This window comes from Bos indicus x Bos taurus, chromosome X (assembly GCF_003369695.1).
Source record: "Bos indicus x Bos taurus breed Angus x Brahman F1 hybrid chromosome X, Bos_hybrid_MaternalHap_v2.0, whole genome shotgun sequence".
NCBI classification, from domain to species: Eukaryota; Metazoa; Chordata; class Mammalia; order Artiodactyla; family Bovidae; genus Bos; species Bos indicus x Bos taurus.
In genome coordinates, this window is record NC_040105.1 from 21,932,853 (window position 1) to 21,954,082 (window position 21,230).

At 37.3% G+C, this 21,230-nt stretch overlaps 1 non-coding gene across 1 annotated transcript; it reads right to left on the reverse strand.

The window, feature by feature from the left end:
- Positions 1-18,628: 18,628 nt before the first annotated feature.
- LOC113888256 lies at positions 18,629-18,733 on the reverse strand. The gene has a single exon (XR_003509895.1). It is a non-coding gene; the product is annotated as a U6 spliceosomal RNA (small nuclear RNA).
- Between the last annotated feature and the right edge of the window lie 2,497 nt (positions 18,734-21,230).

A 21,230-nucleotide genomic window follows, 5' to 3' on the forward strand; every position in this document is an offset into this window, starting at 1 on the left:
TTGAAATATTCTTTTCTCACATAGACATTTAGAGCTATAAATTTCCCTCTCAGCACTGTTTTCTCTGTATCCCATCCTATTTTTAATAGTAAACTTTCTACTATGAGATAATTGTGAATTCACATTCTGTTCTAAGAAATCATGCAGAGAAATAACCAGATACCCTTTATCCAGTGTCCTCTGATGGTGCATGCATGCATGCTAAATCGCATCAGTCGTGTCCGACTCTTGGCGACCATATGGACTATAGGACTGTAGCCCTTCAGGCTCTTCTGTCCATGAGAGTTCCCAGGCAAGAATTCTGGAGTGGGTTACTGTGCCCTCCTCCAGGGGATCTTCCCAACCCATAGATCAAACCGCATTATGTCTACCTGCATTGGCAGGCGGATTCTTTACCACCAGTGCCACCTGGGAAGCCCATCCCCTGATGGTAAAATTTTACGAAACTATAGTACCATGTCACAACCAACATATGGACATTGATACAGTCAAGATACTGGATTTCTCCATCACCAAAGATCTCTCATATTGCCCTCATCCAGTCATACCTGCTTTTTTCTTGTTCTCCCTCAGTTCTTAAGCCCTGGTGACCACTAGTGTGTTCTCCATTTTCATAATTTTGTCATTTCAAGTATGTTATATAAATGGAATCATATCTTAGAGTACTGGCTTTTTTTTTTTTTTTTAACTCTTCTTAGTTCTCTGGAGATTGATCCAAGTTGTGTGTATCAATAGTTCACTCCTTTTTATTATTGAATAGTATTTTGTGGTATGGATGTACCATAGTTTAACTGTTTACCCATTGAAGGACACTGGTTGTTTCTGGTTATTGCCTATTCCAGTTAAAGCTGCTGTAAATATTCATGTACAGTCTTTGTGTGAACTTAAGTTTTTAGTCCTCTGGAATAAATGCCTAAGAGTGCAATTGCTGAATCATGTGGTAGTGGCATGTTTCGTTTTTCAAAAACCTGCCAAACTCTTTTCCAGAATGATTATACTTTTTTACTTTCCCATCAGTCAGGTAGCCAGTTTTTGCATATCCTCACCAGCATTTGATGCTGTCACTTTTTTATTTTAGCCATTTTGGTAAGTGTATAGTGATATCTCGTTTTAATTTGTATCTCTTATGGTAATGATATTGAACATCTGTTCATGGGCTTATTTGCCATCTGTATATCCTCTTTGGTGAAATGTCTGCTCATGTTTTTTCCTCATTTTGTAATTGGATTATTTACTTTCCTACAGTTGAGTTCCATGTATGGATGTGAGAGTTGGACTGTGAAGAAAGCTGAGTGCTGAAGAATTGATGCTTTTGAACTGTGGTGTTGGAGAAGACTTGAGAGAGCCTTGGACTGCAAGGAGATCCAACCAGTCCATCCTAAAGGAGACCAGTCCTGGGTGTTCATTGGAAGGACTGATGCTGAGGCTGAAACTCCAATACTTTGGCCACCTCACTCGAAGACTTGACTCATTGGAAAAGACTGATGCTGGGAGGGATTGAGAGCAGGAGGAGAAGGGGACAACAGAGGATGAGATGGCTAGATGGCATCACCGATTCGATGCACATGAATTTGGGTGAACTCCGGGAGTTGGTGATGGACAGGGAGGCCTGGCGTGCTGCGATTCAGGGGGTTGCAGAGTCGGACATGACTGAGCAACTGAACAAACTGAACAGTTGAGTTAGAAATACTAATCCTTTGTCAGATGTGTGCTTTGCAAATATTTTCTCCCAGTCTGTAGCTTGACTTTTCATCTTGTAGTTAAAGTTTTTCACAGAGAAAAATTTTACATATTGACAAAATTCAACTTAACCCGTTTTTCCTTGTATGGTGATTTTAGTGTTAAGTCTGTGAACACTATGTGACCCTAAGTCCTAAAGATTTTCTCCTGTGTTTTTTTCCTGAAAGTTTTATGTTTTATATTTAAGTCCACAGTCCATTTTGAGTTAATTTTTGTATTAATATAATGAGGTTTAGGTTGAGGTCCATATTTTTGCCTCAGTGTTCGGTTGATCAAGCGGCATTTGATTAAAAGGCTCTCCTACCTCCACTGAATTCTTCTAGCACCTTTGTCAAAAATCATTTGGGCATATTTGTGTGGGTGTGTTTCTGGGTTCTCTATTTTGTTTATTGATCTATGTCTGTTGTGTTAGTTGCTCAGTCATGTCTGACTCTTCGACACCATGGGCTGTAGCCCACCAGGATCCTCTGTGCGTGAGATTTCCCAGGCAAGAATACTGGAATGGGTTGCCATTTCCTCCTCTAGGGGATCTTCCCGACCCAGGGATCAAACCCAGGTCTCCCGTATTGCAAGCAGATTCTTTACCGTTTGAGCCACCAGGGATTTCCTTGATCTATGTCTATCTGCAAATATCACACAATCTGGATTGCTGTAGCTATTCATTAAGTCAAGAAGCCATGTAGACTGATTCATTCTATTGTATTCCTCTTTTCCCAAATTAATTTAGCCGTTACAGTTCCTTTTTCTTTTTTTGTTCTAATCTTAGATTTTATTTTATTAAACGTATTGAAAGAATACCTTTAGACATACTTAGACATATATGTTTTATCAAACCATATTTCATCAAATCTAAAATACCATCTGTCTTAAGATGTGTCCTGATTCAGAGGTTTGTATTTGTTTTTAATGTGTATCTTTTATTTTCCATATAAATTCTAGAATAAACTTGGTTATATCTATAAAAAATATTGCTGGGATTTTGATGGGAATTGCATTAAACTTGTACCTGAACTGGGGGAGAACTGACATCTTTTCTGTTAAATCTTCCAATCCATGAACACAGAATGTCTCTCCATTTATTTGTCTTTTCTTTCTTTCATCAGTGCTGTGTCATTTTCAGTATACAAGTCCTATATACGTTTTGTTAGACTTACACCTAAGCATTTCAATTTTTTTGGACAGATTATAAGTCATATTGTCTTTTAAGTTTTGGTGTCCATGTATTCATTGCTAACATAGAAATGCAGTTGATTTTATACATTTATTTTGTCTCCTACATCTTTGCTGGACTCATAAGTTCAAGGAGTTCTTCTGTAGATTGTTTTTACATAGACATTTATGTCATCTGCAAATAGGGACAGTTTTATTTCTTCCTGTACAAACAAGTTGCCTTTTTTTTCTTTTTGTCTTGTTGCACTGACTAGGGCTTCTAGTACTGTGTTGAGTAAGGTGATTAGAGCAGATGTCTTTGCCTTGTTCCTGTTCTTAGTGAGAAAGCCGTCTTTCACCAATAAGTATGCTGCTGCTACTGCTAAGTTGCTTCAGTCGTGTCCGACTCTGTGCGACCCCATAGACGGCATCCCACCAGGCTCCCCTGTCCCTGGGATTCTCCAGGCAAGAACACTGGAGTAGGTTGCCATTTCCTTCTCCAGTGTATGAAAGTGAAAAGTGAAAGTGAAGTCGCTCAGTCGTGTCCGACTGGTAGTGACCCCATGAACTGCAGCCCACCAGGCCCCTCCGTCCATAGGATTTTCCAGGCAAGAGTACTGGAGTGGGTTGCCATTGCCTTCTCCGACCAATAAGTATAGTGGTAGCTATAAGTGTTTTTTGTAGATTTTCTTTATCAAGTTGAAGACGTTACCTTCTATACCTAGGTTTCTGAAATTTGCTAATGAGAAATGGGTGTTGACTTTTGTCAAATACTTTTTCTGCATCAATTGATATGGTTATGTGACTTCTCGTGTTTAGTTTGTTGATGTGATGTTTGAATATTAAACTAGATTTGCATCTAGAGAATAAACCTCACTTAGTCATGGTGTATGATTCTTTTGTTGTTAAAAGTTATTATGGCAAAATACACATAGCATACAATTTACCATTGTAGCCATCTAAAAGTGTATGACTAATTGTTGCTAAGAACATTCCCAGTGTTGTGCAGCCATCACCACTGTCTAATTCCAGAACATTTCATCACCTCGAAAGGAAACCTCATTCTCATTAAGCAATCACTTCCATTCCCATTTCCTCTAGTCCCTGGCAACCACTAATCTGCTTTTTGTTTCTATGGATTTGCCAACTCTGCATATTTCATATAAATGGAATTATACAATATGTGGCCTTTTGTGTCTGGTTTCTTTCACTTAGCATAATGTTTTCAAGGTTCATCCATGTCATAGCATGTGTCAGTACTTCATTCCTTTCTATGACTGAATAATATGCCATATTTTGTTTATCCATTCATCTGTTGATGGATATTTGAGTTGTTTCCATCTTTTGGCTATTGTGAAGAGTGGTGCTGTGAACTTTCATGTACAAATTTTTGTTTGAACACCTGTTTTCAATTCTTTTGGGTATATACCTAGAAGTGGAATTACTGGGTCATATGGCAATTCAATATTTTAAGTTTTTGAGGAGCTGCCAAACTCTTTTCTAAAGTGGCTATACCATTTTGCATTCCCAGCAGGAATATACGAGGGAGGGTTCAAGTTTCTTCACATCCTCATCAATACTTGTTATTTGATGTTTTGCCCTTGTTCTTATGGCCACCCTAATAGGTGTGAAGTGATTTTGGTGAGACCCTAATGGTGTCTCATTGTGATTTTGATTTGCATTTCTTTATTGTTAATGATGTTGAGCATTTTGTCATATGCTTGTTAGCTATGTTTATATCTTTGGAAAAATGTCTGTTACAGTCCTTTGTTCATTTTTTAAGTGGGTCTTCTGTTGTTGAGTTATAGAAGGTTTTTAAATATAATCTAATTATAGAACTTACATAATTCTTTTTATACATTGCAAAGTATTGTTAGTGACTTTACATCTGTATTCATGAGAGATATTGGCAGTAGTTTTCATTTTTTTGTATTGTCTCTCTGGTTTTGGTCAGGGAAATACTAGTTTCATAACATGAAATGGGAAATGTTCCCTGTTTTGTTTTCTGGAAAAGATTGTGTGTAGTTGATCTTAAGTCTTCTTTAAAAGTTTGGTATAATTCTCTAATGGAAGCCATCTGGACCTTGAGATTTCTTTTGGGGGATTTTTAAGATTAAAAATTCAATTTTTAAAGACTTATAGGACTATTAAAATTATATATTTCATATAGGGTGCATTGGGGTAATTTGTGTTTTTTGAGGAATTGGTGCAGTTGCTCTTAGTTGTCAAGTTCTTGTGTATAGAAATATTTGTAATATTCCCTTATCATCCGAATTTCTATGTCATCTGAGCCATCAGGGAAGTTGTTCATAGTATTACCATATGTTATTAAAAATATCTGCTATTACTTTTTGTTATACTTTCTTTTCTAATACTGTTTTTTTTTTCTCGTCTCTCTCTCTGATGAGCAGACTTCCTGGAGATTTTTTTATGTAGTATTTTGTTACAGAACAACATTTTAGTTTTATTGTTTACCATTTTGTTTTCTATCGTTAATTTCTGTTCTTACATGTATTTTTTTTTCTTTTTTTTTCCCCCTGGTTCCCTGACCAGGGACTGAACCTGTGCCCTCAGCAGTGAAAGTGCAGAGTCCTAACCAGGAAGCAGGGAACTTATATTTTTATACTTACTTTTCTACTTTTGGGGGGTTTACTTTCTTCACCCCAGGGTCCTGAACTGAATATGGAATTCATTTATTCTTAGGCTTTCCTGTTTTCTTCAACTTTTTTTTTCTTAAATCAAGCTCCTTGCCCAGGAGCAGCCACTAGAACTGTCTTGTCCTTAAGGCTCAGGGTGTTTATTCTTACTGAAATATAGTTCACATATTGTTAAACTCATTCATTTAAAGTGTGTGATTCAGTGGGTCCTAGTATATTCAAGAAGTTGTGTAACCAGCACCACTTCTCATTCCCAAACCTGAAGCCCCATACCCCATATCCATTAGGCAGCCATTTCCTGCCTCAACCCTTGGCAACCACTAATCTACTTTCTGTTTCTATGAATTTGCCTGTTCTAGACTTTTAGCATATATGGAATCATATCATATATGGCCTTTTATACTTGACTTTAATTTAGTGTAATGTTTTCAAGATTTGTTCATGCTATAGCGTGTATCAGTACTAGTGTTAGCGTCCTAGGGCTGACATAACAAATTACCACAAAATGGATGACTTAACAGAAATTTATTGTGTCATGATTCCAGAGGCTAGAGGTCTGAGATGAGGGTGTCAGCAGGAATGGTTCCTCCAGAAGGCTGTGAAGGAGAATCTGTTCCAGGCTGCTTGCCACGCTTCTTGTAGTCAGGTGACAATTTTTGATGTTCCTTGACTTGTAGGAGGAAAGCACTTAATCTTTGTACACCAAGTATTTGTTACCTAGGTGTTCTCAGTGCTACCTCTCCATTATAAAATTCCCCTTTCACCTCTCATCTAGAGGTTTTAACCTCTACTGATAACTAGAATGTAAATACATAATTTCATTAGAGGTGGCAAAATGTTGATTTTCTAATTCTCTTATTCTTATTGGCCAGTGGGGCCCCTTCACAGTGACTCCTGTGCTCTCCTGGTAGCATCCTTGCAAGTTGTCCCAGGCTTACCTCATAGATTTCTTTCCCAGATTTGGAATCAGCCATTTTGGAATTTTCCTTTCTTATTTAAAATTAACCCATTTAAGAATCAAAAAGTTATCTCAAAATACTAATTTTGCTAAACCCTGTACATTTTGGTGTGTAGTAATTAAATTCTAATTCAGCTATAAATACTTTATAATTTTAAAAATTAAGTCTTTTTAAAAAAACATGGAGAAGGAAATGGCAACCCACTCCAGTATTCTTGCCTGGGAAATCTCATGGAGAGAGGAGCCTGGTGGGCTACAGTTCACAGCATTGCAAAGAGTTGGATACAGCTTAGCAACTGAACAACACCACCACACAATCAGGCAGATTGTGATTTGGGGAAATAGTTCTTGATGGAAATGTGGCATAAAATGGAGAGTGAAGTGACCTAGTGATATGGAATATAGAGCTTTGTAGGAAATTAAAATTTGTGTATAGAATAATGATTTCAAATATTCAAACAATAAAGTCGGGCTAAAGGAAAAAAACAGCTTTATTGAGATATAGTTCACATACAATACAATTCACCCATTTAAAATGTACAATTCAGTGGTTTTTAGTATATTCACAGAAATGTGCAACCATCAACCACAGTAAATTTTAGAACATTTGAATCGCCTCAAAAAGAAACCCCATACTCTTTACCTATCACCCACCCACTCCCATTCCCTTGTTCTTCAACTTTCTAGCAATAATAACTGCTAATCTCCTTTCTGGAGCTATAGATTTTTCCATTCTAGACATTCATGTGAATGGAATTATAAGTAGTCTTTTGTGTCTGGCTTCTTTCACTTAGCATATGTTTGAGATTCATCCATGTTGTAGCATGTATCAATACTTCTCTTTAAAAAACTGCTTTATTGAAGATATAATTCATGTACCATACAGTTTACCCATTTACAGTATACAATTTGGTGGTTTTTAATATATTCATACATATATGCAATCATTACCACGGTAAATATTAGAACCTTTTCATCACTTCATAAAGAAACCCTGTACCCTCTAGCTATATCATCCTCTCCTCCTGATAGGTCCCTCCCCGCCGTCTCCTGCCACAGTACTAAGTAACCACTAATGGACTTGCTGTTCTATAGATTTCCATATTCTAAACTTTCATATGACTAGAGTCATAATATGTGGACTTTGGTGACCAACTTCTTTCATTTAGCATGTTTTCAAGGTCATCCATGTTGTAGTACCTATCAGTAAGTACTTAACTCCTCTTTATTGTTGAATAACTTCCTGTTGTATGAACATGACACATTTTGTTTATTCATTCATCTGTTGATGGACATTTGGGTTTCCACCTTCTGGCTCACTTGAACAATGTTGCTATAAACTTGTATGCAAGTTTTTGTGCAGACATATGTTTTTGTTTGTCTTCAGTATATACCTAGGTATGGAATTACTGGGTCATAATTTTACATTGTTTACAACAGGTTGGTTTTAACTGAAGTCTATGCTTTATGATTGGAGAAGGCAATGGCACCCCACTCCAGCACTCTTGCCTGGAAAATCCCGTGGACGGAGGAGCCTGGTGGGCTGCATTCCATGGAGTCGCTAGGAGTCGGACATGACTGAGTGACTTCACTTTCACTTTTCACTTTCATGCATTGGAGAAGGAAATGGCAACCCACTCCAGTGTTTTTGCCTGGAGAATCCCAAGGATGGCAGAGCCTGGTGGGCTGCCGTCTATGGGGTCGCACAGAGTCGGACACGACTGAAGCGACTTAGCAGCAGCAGCAGCAGCATGCTTTATGACTCACTCTTTTTGTTATACATTATATGGGTTTTGACAATTGTATAATTACATATATCTGCCGTTATGCTATCATACAGAATAGTTTACTACCCTAAAAATCCCCTTGCTCCACTACTCATTCTTCTTTTCCTCTGTCCCCTCCATCCCCTGGCAACCACTGATCTTTTTACACTCTCCATAGTTTTGCCTTTTCTAGAATGTCATAGTTGGAATAGTACAGTATATAACTTTTTCAGGTTAGCATCCTTCACTTCAGCAATATGTATTTAAAGTTCCTCCATGTCTTCCTGGCTTGATAGATTATTTCTTTTTATCACTGAATAATATTCCATTGTGTGAATGTAACACTTTGTTTATTCATTCATTTATTGAAGGATGTCTTGATTGTTTCCAGATTTTGGCAATTATGAATAAAACTGCTGTGGATACTCATGTGCAGATTTTTTGTGTGTGAGCATAAGTTTTTGATTAATTTGGGTAAATACTGAGGAGAGAAATTGCTGGATCGTATGGTAAGAGTGTGTTTAGTTTTGTATGAAACTGCCAAAGTGTCTTCCAGAGTGACTGTGCATTTTACATTCTCACCTGCAATGAATGAGAGAGTTCCTGTAGCTTGTTAAGGCTTTTTGATTCTAGTGATCCTGGTGGGTGAGAAGTGGTATCCCAGTTTTGTTTTGATTTGCATTCCCTCATGGCTAATGATGTTGAACTTTTTTTTCATGCTATTCTTTACTGAGGTAACATTGGTTTATAACATTATATGAGTTTCATGTATACATTATATTTCAACTTCTGTATACACTATAGTGTACTCACTACCAAAAATTTAGTTTTCTTTCATCACCATATAGTTGACCCCCTTTATCCATCTCGTCCTTACACTCTTCCCCTTCGGTCAACAATACTCTGTTCTCCGTATCTATGTGTTTGTTTTTGTTTGGTTTGTTCATTTATTTAGTTTTTTTTTTTTATTCCACATGTCTGAAATCATGTGGTATTTGTCTTTCTCCATCTGACTTATTTCACTTTGCATGATACCCTCAAGGTCCATCCATGTTCTCGCATATAGCAAGATTTCATACTTTTATGGCTGAGGAGTATTCCACTGTCATATATGTGTGTGTGTATCATGTCGTTTGTCCATTGATGGGTGCTTAGGTTGTTTTCATATCTTGACTATTGTAAATAATGCTGTGATGTACATAGGGGTTCATATATCTTTTCAAATTAGTATTCTTGTATTCTTTGGATAAATAACCAGAAGTTGGATAGCCAGATCATGTGATAGTCCTATTCTTAATTTTTTGAGCAATCTCCATCTTTTTTTCCATAGTGGCAGTGCCAGTCTACATTCTTACTAACAGTGTACATGGGCTCCTTTTTCCTAACACCTTTGCTAGTACTTATTGTTTCTTGCCATTCTGATAGATGTGAGATGATATCTCATTGTGGTTTTGATCTGCATTTCTGTAATAATTGATGATGGTGAACATCATTTCATGGGCCTATTAGCCATCTATACGTCCTCTTTGGAAAAATGTCTGTTCAGCTCCTCTACCCATTTTTGTTTGTTTTATTTATTTTTTCATTGGAGGAAACTTGCTTTACAATATTATGTTGGTTTCTGCCATATAACAATGCGAATCAGTCATATATATATATATCCCCTCCTTGTTGAGCCTCCCTCCCCTCCCCCTATCCTACCCATCTAGGTTATCACAGAGAACCAGGCTGGGCTCCCTGTGTTATACAGCAATTTCCCACTGTTTTACACATGATAGTGTATATATGTCAATGCTACCTTCTCAATTCATCCCATCCTAACTTCCCCCACTGTGTCCACAAGTCCTTTCTCTACTAGGTTCATCAGTACCATTTTTCTAGATTCCATATATATGCATTAATATACGGTACTTGTTTTTCTCTTTCTGACTTACTTCACCCTGTGTCAGAGGCCCTAGTTCATCTACCTCACTATAATTTACTCAAATTCGTTCCTTTTTATGGCTGAGTAATATTCCTTTGTGTACCACATCTTCTTTATCCATTCATCTGTTGATAGACATCTAGCTTGCTTCCATGTCAGGGCTATTGTAAATAGTGCTGCAGTGAACACTGAGGTGCATGTGTCTTTTAGAATTGTGGTTTTTTTCAGGGTATATGCCCAGTAAGTGGGATTGCTGGGTCATATGGTAGATTTATCCCTAGTTTTTTAAAGAACCTCCATAATGGTCTCCATAATGGCTGTATCAATTTTCATTCCCACCAACCTTGCAGGAGGGTTCCCTTTTCTCCACATCCTCTCCAGTATTTATTTGTTGTAGATTTTTGATGATGGCCATTCTGACTGGTGTGAGCTGATACCTCATTGTAGTTTTGATTTGCATTTCTCTAATAATGAGTGATGTTGAGCATCTTTTCGTATATTTATTGGCCATTTGTATATCTTCCTTAGAGAAATGTCTATTCATATCATTTGCTCATTTTAAAAAGTGGATTGTCTTCATATTATTGTGTTGTAATAGTTCTTTATATAGTCTGGTTACAAAGCTCTTATCAGATTTATGATTTGCAAATACATTCTCCCATTCTTTGAGTTTTTGCATTTTCTTGATGGTATCTTTTGAAGCATAAAAGGTTTTCATTTTCATAAAGTCCAGTTTATCTGTTCTCTTTTGTTGCTCATGGTTCTGCTGTCATACCTAAGAATCCTTTGCCAAATCAAGATTTACTGTTAAACCTATGAGTCATTTAGCAGCACTGTAGCATTCTAAACATTTTTTCAGCTTAATTGAGTTATAATTGGCTAAATTTTTTTTTGACTTCTAAATTTTTTAAAATTTCTTTTTATAGTTGTTTTCCATCAGAGTTAAGGCTAATACTGATGCTTTGAAATTTGTTGAGACTTCATTTGTCATTTATATCTGATCATTCTTTATAAATGTTCTATATGTAATAGAGAAGAATGAACAGAATTTTTTGTTGGTCAGTTTATCTTGTTGTGGGTTTTTCCTTATCTTTATATATTTATGTCTTTCTCCAAATCTGGAGAATTTTCAACCATTATTTCTTCAAATATTTTTTCTGTACTAATCTCTTTCTGCTTTTCTGGGACTCCAGTGGTACAAGTGGTATACACACACTCTTTGGTATTTTTTCACAGTTCTGAAGTTCTGTTAAATTTCTTCAGTTTTCTTTCTTTCCATTTTTTTGATTGGATAATTTCTGTTAATCTATTGTCAATCTCACTAATTGTTTCCTTTGCCATCTGTAATGGTTACTTTTATGTGTCAACTTGGCTAGGTTATGGTACCCAGTGTTTGGTCAAAAACTGGTTTAGATGTTGCTGTGAAGATATTTTAAAATATGTTAACATTTAAATAAGCAGACTCTGAATAAAGTAGGTTATCCTTTATTATGTGGGTGGGCTTTATTTAATTAGTTGAAGGCCTCAAGAGAAAAGATTTCCCTCTCTTAAGGAGAAAGAATTCTGCTTCTAGACTGCTTTTGGACTCAAGACTGTGACATCAATTTTTCCTTGGGTCTCCAGCCTCCTCTTGTGCTCTGAAGATTTTGGTTTTCGCAGCCTCCCTGGGCTTCCCAGGCAGTGCAGATGGTAAAGAATCCACCTGCCAGTGCAGGAGACATGGTTTCAATCCTTGAGTCGGGAAGATCCCATAGAGGAGGAAATGGCAACCCACTTCAGTGTTCTTGCTTGGAAATTTCCACAGACAGAAGCCTGGCAGGTTTTAGTCCATGGGGTTGAAAAGAGCAGAAAATGACTGAGCACACACACACACACTAATGCACTAGCCAGTTCTTTAAAATCAATCGTTCTCTCACCATATATATATATATCTTTATCACTAATGTTTTGCAGTTTGATGCCAACGTATCAAAAAAAGTACCCACTAACTTCCAAAATGACCCCTAGAGGGCAGTATTGCCCCCATTGAGCCCATAGCACTTTTGAGGTAATTGCTATCTCATTTGATTGAGGTTGCTGTTTGGCCAGAGACTGGCTGGGTTGTGAGATCTGGGCTGTAGATCTCCAATTTCTCATGTGCTCAAAGACTAGACTAATCCCCTTTTTATAGACAAAACAATATGGATTCCAAAACTTTAAAGTAAGAATATATCCCATATAATCCTCATTTTATATGAACATAATGCACGAGATGAGCTCAATAGAAGTAAATATGTGATTATATATATAAAATGACTTTATACATATATATATTATATAATATATGTATTACACATTTACTTCTATTAAACTTATCCTGTGAATTTTTAATTTCATATATTGTATTTTTGTCATCTAAAATTTCCAATGGTTAGTTTTTATAGTTTCTTTTTACTGTGCTGTGAACTATCTTTTTATTTATTTGAAGGGTGTGTTTACCTCACAGAGCATAATTATAACAGCTTTAAAGTTTTTGTCAATTTCAACATCTGAATCATCTTGGATTTGTCAACCGTTGAATGTCTTTTCCCTTGGCAATTAGTCACATTTTCTTAATTCTTAGTATGTCAAGTAATTTTGGATTGTATACTGAATATTTTGAACCTAAAGTAACAATCTGGGTCCTGTTAAAGTCCTCTGATGGGTGAGAATTTTTTACAGTGATTCCTTCTACAGTCTCCAGCTTTGAGGGGCACATTTTCTCAGACCTCTGGCCCAAACTATGGGGTTCCTTGGATTTTTTTTCTCCTTGTACTGTCTATGGTAGCTCTGCTAGAGACTTTCCTTCTGATCAGTGTTGGGACAGAATGTAGGTAAAAATTTGGTAACTCACCCCTGTATGAGTCACTTCCTAAAGTTTTTAGTTCTTTTCTCAATTCACCTCCTTTGCTTACTTTTCAGGATTCTCAAGTAGTTGCTTGTTGTGTTCTGTTTTTACCCCCAGAAATTTTAGTTGTTTCAAGTGGAAGAGAGAGATTTTTGTGGGCTTACTCTTTTCTTGTCTGGTACCAGAAATTGGTACATCCACAGTGTTTCTTTTAGTGAAAGCCTGTGAGTGGTAAATTACTTCTTTGTATGTCTGTAAATGTCTCTATTTCGCCTTTACAATGGTAATTTACCTAGGTATAAAATCCTACATTACTAATAATTTCCCTTTTTCAGTTTGAAAATATAATGCCACTGTCTTCTGGTATCAGTTGTTGGCTGATACAAAGTCTTCTGGTATTCTGATTTTCATTTCTTAGTGGTTTTTTTTTTCTCTTGTGACTTTTAAGATCCCCTTTATCATTAATGTTTTGCAGCTTCACTTCAATGTGTCAAGAAAAAATACCCACAAACTTCCAAAATTCTCCCTAGAGGGCAGTATTGCCCCTGTTAAACCTGTGCTCTTTTGCGATCATTGTCACTTGACAGAGGTTGTTGTTGGCCAGACACTGGCTAGGTTGTGAGATCTGGGCTGTGGATTGTGGTCTCAAAGGCTAGACTAATTCCCCTTTTATAGATAAAATAACATGGATTCCAAATTTTCAGAGTAAGAGTTGTATCTATAGACCACATAATCCTCATTTCTGGGTTTATAGCCTATTAATCCCTATTTAACTGACTCATGGAAATCTGCAGCTTTCACTAAGGTTTTGGCTAGCTTCCTTCAGTCCTTGTTTTGTATTTCTTTATCCCTTTTAAGGTGTTTAAATATATTTCAGAGTAACTTAAAGTCATTTAAGGCCATCTCATTGGATCATTTGCCTGCCTTCCTTCCTTCCCCCAACTATCCATTCATTTATGTAATGTTAATTAAGTTAATATGCCAGTTTCTATACCAGACTAGGGAACAGAGATAAGTAAAACCCATACCCTTTTCTCAAGGTTAGCCTCTTCAGTTAGTTCAGTTTAGTTGCTCAATCGCGTCTGACTCTTTGCAACTCCAGGGACTACTACATGCCAGGCTTCCCTGTCCATCACCAACTCCTGGAACTTGCTCAAACTCGTGTCCATTGAGTCGGTGATACCATCCAACCATCTCATCTTCTGTCATCTCCTTCTCCTCCTGCCTTCAATCATTCCCAGCATCAGGGTCTTTTCTAAGGAGTCAGTTCTTCACATCAGGTAGCCAAAGTATTGGAGTTTCAGCTTTAGCCTCTTCAGTGCATTATTAATCCAGATAAAAATTTCATGATGTAAAAGAGTGTTTTAAGGAACATGTGAAGCTGTGCCAGAAAGGTCTTTGATTTAAATAACAATTTTTTTCTTGGTGGGTATGGTATTTTTAGTCAGGAGAAACTTGTTCCTCAAGCTTTTATAAAGCCAGTACTGCTACTTTATTTAAAATATGTTATAGTAATATTGATCCGTGTGCCAAGTGGTTGTGAGATATTTTACAATATTTGCTGTCAATTTTATTCAGCAGAGAAATTGTTACTGGAAATAGTACTTTTGGGAAATGTTATTTTGTCAGGATGAATTATTCTATAACATATTGTGTTGAACCTGAAAGTAATCGACAAGTATTCAAAATGAATCCAAAAGACATTTGCTCCTTGGAAGAAAAGCAATGACAAACCTAGATTTAAAAAAAAAAAAAGCAGAGACATTACTTTGCCTACAAGGTCATAGAGTCAAAGCTATGGTTTTTCCAATAGTCATGCACAGATGTGAGAGCTGAACAATAAAAAAGGCTGAGCACCAAAGAATTGATGCCTTTGAACTGTAGTGCTGGAGAAGACTCTTGAGAGTCCCTTGGACAGCAAGGAGATCCAACCAGTCAATCATAAAGGAAATCACCCCTGAATATTCATTGGAAAGGCTGATGCTGAAGCTGAAACTCCAATATTTTGGCCACCTGATGCAAAGAGCCAACTCATTAGAAAAGACCCTGATGCTGGGAAAGATTGAAGGCAGGAGGAGAAGGGGATGACAGAGGATGACATGGTTGGATGGCATCACCCACTCAATGGACATGAGTTTGAACAAATTCCGGGAGATAGTGAAGGACAGGGAAGGCTGGCGTTCTGCAGTCCATGGGGTTGCAAAGAGTTGGACACGACTGAGTGACTGAACAATAACAACAAATAACATCATTTCAAGAAGACATTTGACAGCATTTAATTTTTGAGCAAAAATAATAGAAATATAAATGTGCTTGTATAATTTTATGAATTAAGTATTTGTTACTAAATATTCCAAGAAAGAAGTGATTGGTTTAGATTAGGGACCTCTTTATTTATCATAAGTATTTGTTCAGAGTTTGGACTTTGAATTTTTATTTAATATGTGAGTTAAAAATATGAAGAATCAAACAGTGTATTAATTGTTAAAACTCTGTTTTTTGAAGAGAAGATATACCTTGTTTGGGGAAATAAACATCGTTAGGGAGAAGTAGATAATTTGTATGATAATTTTACCTAAATCAAATGGCTGTTAATTGAATGCTATTCCAAAATTTATTATAGAAACTTATACATGAGCAAATTTGTTTTAAACCATAAAGTACTATATTTACAGGAAATATTATAATTTGTAGTAACAATTTAAAGGAATCCCAGGGCTAAAAGTATTAGTTTACTTGATGAGTAAGGCCATAAGAAAAAAAATATGAGTGAATAAATTTTCCCATTGGAAGAGAGGAAGAATGGAAAGGAGATCCCTCATTTTCAGTTTTTCATTCACAATTTAGTGTGCAGTCCTCCAGAGGATAGGACTAGTGGTTCCATTATTGGTAAAAATATTAGGATAAAATCCAAGAAATTGAGGAAAACATTGAGATATTAAAATGGAATTGAAAATATTCATGTATATCCATGATTAAATAGTGTGCTAGTTATCTATTATACATAACAATATTTCCACCAACTTAGAGGCTTAATGCAAGATACATTTATTATATTACACTTTCTGTGGGTCAGGAGTCTGGGCATAGCTTAGTTAGATGCCCTGCTTCAGGGACTAAAAAGCTGCAATCGAGGTGTCAGCCAGGACTGCGGTCACATCTGCTTCCAACCTCACATGTTTGTTGGCAGCCTTTCATTCTTTGTAGGCTGCTGGACTGAGGGCCTCAGTTTCTTGCTGGCTCTCAGCCAAAGGCTGTTCTTAGTTCCTTACCCAAGTGGCCTTCTCCATAAGCAGCTCACAACATGGCAGCTGGCTTCTTTAAAACCAGCAAGGGAGATAGTGTCCTTGCAAGACTGGTGTTAGTCATACATACTATAGTCATATATGTATATATATATGATCATGTGCATCCTTTCACCTTTGGCACCTACTACTGACCAGAAGCAAGTCATAGTTCTTCCCACTTTTCGGAGAAGGTAGCTACATAAAGGTATGAACACCAGAAGACAGGGATCACAGTGGCACCATAAAGTCTGTCTGCCACAATTATGTATTTTTTTTTAGCTCTGTCCATTAAAATGACCTAAAAGCAATGTCACCTCAGTACTAATGAACACTCCCTCGTGCTCAGGTTGTAGCTTCTGAAGACCATTCCCCTTAAAGGGAAGCTGGGTCCTTTTGGAGAAAGAGCTTACTGCAGGGCTGGGACAGGGAAAGTACAAGGAGATCTAGGGACATCTTTTATGCTCACAATCCATAATGTTCTCAAAAATCAGTGGGGTTATGTCCCACTGGCCACAGTCATAACATTCAGAACATTATGAAGACTAATGGTGGCAATTAATGGAAACAAATGAGTTCTGTGAAAACCCATGATTTGATAATGATGTTCAAAATAGAGAAACTAAACTAACTCAGAAGGTGGCAGGTTGCTCTGAACAACTGTAGGACCATCTCTTCAATAGTCAACATCATAACAAAAGATACCTAAAAATTAAATGCTGTGGGTGGTCCTTGAACAGATCATGATTTGGATGAAACAACTGATTTTTTGTTTTTTATGTTATTTGGGAAATTTTTAATATGGTTTAGGTATTTGATGAAATGGAAAGATGGAGTTTGTTGACTTAAAAAAGGAGGTTATAAAATAGCGTGCACACTGTGATACATCCTTGCAAAAAGTACACACACACATACACATAATAATGTAGGAAAATCTCTTCAAGTACAGGCACTGAGGTGTTAACAGTGGTGGATCTCTGTGACGGCTGGCAGGGGGTGTTTATGAATTTCTTCTTATTTCTGAAACAAATTAGTAGCTTAAAACAATACAAACTTATTCTCTTATAGGTTTATGAGGCCTTCTGATTCCCCTCCTTCCCTTTTCTAAGAATCCTTGTGATTACATTGAGTGCACATGGATCATTCAGGGTAATCTCTCCATTTCAAGATCTTTCACTTATGGTGGGGGTAGAGTGGGAGGGAGGCTCAAGGGGGAGGGAATTTATGTACGCATATAGCTGATTCATGTTGTTGTATAGCAGAAATCAACCAAAATTGCAAAGCAATTATCCTCTGATTAAAAAAAAATCCTTCACTTAGTCACATCTGCAGAATCCCTTTTGCCATGTAAATGGTTCCAGGGATAAGGTCAGGGACATCTTTGAGGAGGGCCATTATTCTGTTTGCCACAGAGTATGATGTTTTTACTTTTTATTTTTTTGTCTAGATTTTGTAATTTTATATAACATGTGTGTGTTACTTAAAATGTGTAAGTTAAAGGACTTACCTGGTGGTCCAGGGGTTAAGATTCCATGCTCCCAAGCAGAGGATGCAAGTTAGACCCCTGGTGGAGAAACTAAGACCCCACATGCACCACAGTGCAGCCGAAAAAAGAAACAAAACTAAAAAAAAATATGTAAGTTAAAAGTAGAAAAATGTTAGTTTAATTTCAAGTGACACGAATGTGGTTATTTATAAACTTTACCTGGCTGCATGTGAAGTTTGAGCTTTGCATCCATTTATTTTCTTACTTTTTATTTATACCAAATCATAAAATTCAAGTTCACAATTCCATGTTGCTAGAAATTGCAGCAAGTGTTTGGTAGCTGGGTCAGAGACTTCTGTATATTGGACTGAACAAGGAGCCATGAATCGAGAAGTCATTTCTTTCATTTGTTGTCTCCCCCAGCCACTAAGGGGTGAAGTATCAAACTCAAATTCTGTAAGGATGAATGTTTCGCCTTAGGAGAGTGGGTCTCCCCGGGGGCAGTGCCATCAAGGGTATACTTTGAAAACACATGGGGCTATTTTGGTTGTTACAGTGATTGACAGGAATCCCCTGGCAGGGATCTCCTGGCAGTTAGAGGGCAGGAGCCAAGAATGTCATGTGTCCTTCAGTGTCTGTGACATTTGTACAGGGATGAATGTTCCTCCGTTTTACATAATTTTTGAATGTCCCTCTAGCCATCCATGTGTATGAAAAACCTATCTGTGGTTGTCCAAGCCTAAGCCTAACCTTATTTACATGTAAAGTTAAAGTACTTTTTTTCTAAAATTTACTTTTAAAAATATGGGATGCTTTCACAAATGTGCATGTCATTCTGTGCAGGGGCCATGCTTATCCTCTCTGTATAATTTTAATCTTAGTATACTGCTGCTGAAGCGAGCATAACTCAAAGTATTTTTTGAGCAGTTTTAATATCCTGGAATTTTCCAGGAACGGAACTACTGTGTAAATTGAAAGGAGTATGTGTTGTTTTGTTTGGAACCTTACCAAGAATGGTTTAATGTTTTAGAAAATCACACCAATGACATCAATGCCATTTATGGGCTGTGCTGGATATCTTCCATTGCCCTTCCAGATTCACTCCGCCCTCTCTGCCTCTGCTGTACCCTGGGAAGGGATTGGATCAATAGATTTCCTTGCTCTCTGGCTTCTGCGTAGGTTCACTCATTCGAGAGCATGGACAGGAGATTTGGAAGGCAAAAGGAGAGTGAGATATGGCACTTGAAAGGACCACTAGAAACGAGATGTTATCTAATCCATGGAAGCATAAAGTTGGATATGACACCAGTATTCTGTTTGAAAATGATAATGTTATATATACGATTGAGTCCAGGCTAGTCAGAAGGCACCAGTAAACTGCCTGGAGAGGTGTCTTAAACTCCTATGGTACTTGATCCTATCAATTCATTTCTCACTTAATCCACATTTATGGCTTCCCGAGAGTTCTCTATGACTGGTTAACAGAGAAAAAGCACAGGCCTGGTTTTTGCAGTTTGCTGCCCAGCCAAAGGCAGAAGGTATTTCTAGGGGCAAAACTGTGGGCAGTACGTCTTACTGTTCACTTCAAGTGGGAGGAGAGATGGCCTCTTTTCTCTCTGGGCATAGTATAATTGGGAGATACAATCTGACACAGCCCAGAGTGTCCCTGCTTATTCTTGCTGTATGTGCCAAGAATGCAAGGCCCTGACCACTTTACCTGACTCATTTCTCTGGGCTGTATGTGCAAGGAGCTGCCTTGAGGGGGGAGGTGATATTTCCTTCTGGGGTAAAGAGCAAGCTTGCTATATAAGATGTCAATTCCCCACGGCCGGTGTCCTTTGGCTGTGATGCAGACATGCGTTGTGTACATAGTATGACCACCTGGCCCCTCTGCATGGCCTCTTTTTGGGCTTAGGGCTGTGGGGAACCCACACAAATATGCTGATGGTGCTGCTACTGCTTACTGTGCTGCTGGCATCCAGGAAATGTTAACAGGCTAATTTGTTAGCTTGTAAATAGGAGAAAATCCCATACCCTGACAAATATTTGTTAAATGCTTTGCAGTTGGTTTTATAAACCTTTTGCAGATTATGTGACATGAACCTGATTTTGCATTGAGTGTTGCAATTCAGAGTTCTTCCTCTGTGGCTTTGGTGCCTTAGGGGAAAATGTTGCCACTTCTACATTTGAATGTCTTATTTTTTTCTCTATTCAGGCAAAACTCCCTTGGCAGAAGTGTCACTGCATATCTGTTGGAAAAAGAACAGGTACATTTTAATGACTTCATGAAACCATTTGACAAAGTTTCATAGCAAACAATACTACGGACGAGGAGTGAATGGATTGCCAATATTGTAAATCAGAAATTCAAATATTTGTTGTTAGGTTTTTTCTATTTACACCGTAGATAGATAACATTATATGTTCCTATTCCAATTGTTTGTAATTCTGTTTTGCCCCTTTCTTTTCCATAGTAAGTTTAATCTTCTTAGAATTGTCCTTATTTCTCATAGTTCTAAATAATGAAATTTCAGCATTTAGTCTGAAAAAATCATAGGCCCTCCTAACTGCTGTTGTAAGAAATCCCAGCAACAGAATAAGAAGACAATATTCTGGTTTCTTAAGATGTCCTTAAAATGTTATGTCTAACAAAGGGGTCTTGTAAGACATCTGGAACTGAGAACTTATGGCTTATTCTGTGAAAGTAACCTTGGCCTTAAAAGCCTGGTTTTTTTGTTTGTTTGTATTATTTAGTAATATGTTTCCCTGGTAATGCTATTTAAATCTACATCTCCATGTCCTAAAAGCTATGAATACCTATGAGTTGGTTTTAATAGTCAAGTGAAATGAATATTTATGTACACACACAAACGTGTATGCAAATATTTATAGCATCATTATCAAACACTGGAAACAACCAGATGTCCTTCTGCAGGTGAATGGATAAACAAACTGATTGCTGCTGCTGTTTAGTTGCTAAGTCATGTCTGCCTCTTTGTGACCGCATGGACTGTAGCCCATCAGGTTCTTCTGTTCATGGGATTTCCCAGGCAAGAATACTGGAGTGGGTTGCCATTTCCTTCTGCAGGGGATCTTTCCGACCCAGGGATCAAACCCATGTCTCCTGCTTGGCTGACAGATTCTTTACCACTTTGGCCACCTGGGAAACCCATAAACAAACTGGTGCATGCATACAATGGAATACTAGTCAGTAATAAGAAGGAAAGATCTATTGATTCACTCAACAAAATGAATGAATCTTTCTTTTTGTGGTAAAGTATGTATAATATAAACATTGGTGAATCTTAAATTCATTTTGCCAAGCAAAAGAAGCCAGACTCCAAAGACCCAAAAGTACTGTATGATTCTATTGATATGGCTTTTTTTTTTTTTTTTGGTT